We start from the raw sequence: 2,446 nt of genomic DNA, 5'->3' as shown, positions 1-2,446 counted from the left end.
AATTAACCGATCAACTTGCTGTCGAAGATTTTTTTTATTAGAAAATTTTCGAAAAAAAAAATTGACATATTTCACTTTATTTTATTATGAGAATAAATCCTACTACTTCTGTTCCTGGAGTTTCCACGCTTGAAAAAGAAAATCTGGGACGTATTTCTCAAATCATCGGTCCAGTACTGGATGTAGCCTTTCCCCCGGGCAAGATGCCTAATATTTACAACGCTTTGGTAGTTAAGGGTCGAGATACCATCGGTCAACAAATTAATGTAACTTGTGAGGTACAGCAATTATTAGGAAACAATCGAGTTAGAGCTGTAGCTATGAGCGCTACAGATGGTCTAATGAGAGGAATGGAAGTGATTAACACGGGAGCTCCTCTAAGTGTTCCAGTCGGCGGAGCGACCCTAGGACGAATTTTTAACGTGCTTGGGGAGCCCGTTGATAATTTAGGTCCTGTAGATACTCGCACAACATCCCCTATTCATAAACCTGCGCCCGCTTTCATACAATTAGATACAAAATTATCTATTTTTGAAACAGGAATTAAAGTAGTCGATCTTTTAGCTCCTTATCGTCGTGGAGGAAAAATCGGACTATTTGGGGGAGCTGGGGTAGGTAAAACAGTACTCATTATGGAATTGATCAACAACATTGCCAAAGCTCATGGGGGTGTATCCGTATTTGGCGGAGTAGGTGAACGTACTCGTGAAGGAAATGATCTTTACATGGAAATGAAAGAATCTGGAGTAATTAATGAACAAAATCTTGCGGAATCAAAAGTGGCTTTAGTCTACGGTCAGATGAATGAACCGCCAGGAGCTCGTATGAGAGTTGGGTTGACTGCCCTAACTATGGCGGAATATTTCCGAGATGTTAATAAACAAAACGTACTTCTATTTATAGACAATATCTTCCGTTTTGTCCAAGCGGGATCCGAAGTATCTGCCTTATTGGGTAGAATGCCTTCCGCTGTGGGTTATCAACCCACCCTTAGTACCGAAATGGGTTCTTTACAAGAAAGAATTACTTCTACCAAGGAGGGATCCATAACTTCTATTCAAGCAGTTTATGTACCCGCGGATGATTTGACCGACCCTGCCCCTGCCACAACATTTGCGCATTTAGATGCTACTACCGTACTATCAAGAGGATTAGCTGCCAAAGGTATCTATCCAGCGGTAGATCCTTTAGACTCAACGTCAACTATGCTCCAACCTCGAATCGTTGGAAAGGAACATTATGAAACTGCGCAAAGGGTTAAGCAAACCTTACAACGTTACAAAGAACTTCAGGACATTATAGCTATCCTGGGGTTGGACGAAGTGTCCGAAGAGGATCGCTTAACCGTAGCAAGAGCGCGAAAAATTGAGCGTTTCTTATCACAACCCTTTTTCGTAGCGGAAGTATTTACTGGTTCCCCGGGGAAATATGTTGGCCTAGCAGAAACAATTAGAGGATTTCAATTGATCCTTTCCGGAGAATTAGACGGTCTTCCTGAACAGGCCTTTTATTTGGTAGGTAACATCGATGAAGCTACTGCGAAGGCTACGAACTTAGAAATGGAGAGCAAATTGAATAAATGACCTTAAATCTTTGCGTACTCACCCATAATCGAATTGTTTGGGATTCAGAAGTGAAAGAAATCATTTTATCTACTAATAGCGGACAAATTGGCGTATTACCAAATCACGCGCCTATTGCCACAGTTGTAGATATAGGTATTTTGAGAATACGCCTTAACGACCAATGGTTAACGATGGCTCTGATGGGTGGTTTTGCTAGAATAGTCAATAATGAAATCACTATTTTTGGAAAGGATGCGGAAAAGGGTAGTGACATTGATCCACAAGAAGCTCAGCAAGCTCTTGAAATAGCGGAAGCTAACTTGAGGAAAGCTGAAGGCAAGAGGCAAACAATTGAGGCAAATCTAGCTCTCAGATGGGCTAGGACACGAGTAAAGGCTATCAACGCGATTTCGTAACTAGTTGGTTAATCGAAAGAATTTCCGTATAAACAGAACTTTCGTTTCTACATCCCATTTTTATTCTGCTGATTAAATAGAATCAAATACAATCAAAAGTGAAATAGTGAAATTTGATCTAACGAAAAATTTGAAAATTGAAAACGGAAATAGAATAGGATGAAAAAGATAGAAAATCAATAAAAGAAGGTGGGTAGAAAAACTTATTAGACACCGGGATCAATGGTATCTAATAAGTTCTACCTACTATTGGATTTGAACCAATGACTCCCGCCGTATGAAAGCAATACTCTAACCACTGAGTTAAGTAGGTCATTTATTATCATAAGGAATCATAAAGAGAAAGAAAAGGGACCTATCACATCGATGGATTATAAATCCGATATTACTTCTAAGCAATACCAATCAAACCGACCAAAAAGGTATGATTATGATGTTGGATCATGTAATATTCATCTTGACAAG

The sequence above is a fragment of the Durio zibethinus genome, unplaced genomic scaffold (genome assembly GCF_047325235.1).
Source record: "Durio zibethinus cultivar Kanyao isolate XHJ-2024 unplaced genomic scaffold, ASM4732523v1 HiC_scaffold_63, whole genome shotgun sequence".
Lineage (NCBI taxonomy): Eukaryota > Viridiplantae > Streptophyta > Magnoliopsida > Malvales > Malvaceae > Durio > Durio zibethinus.
This window is presented reverse-complemented; position numbering follows the sequence as displayed.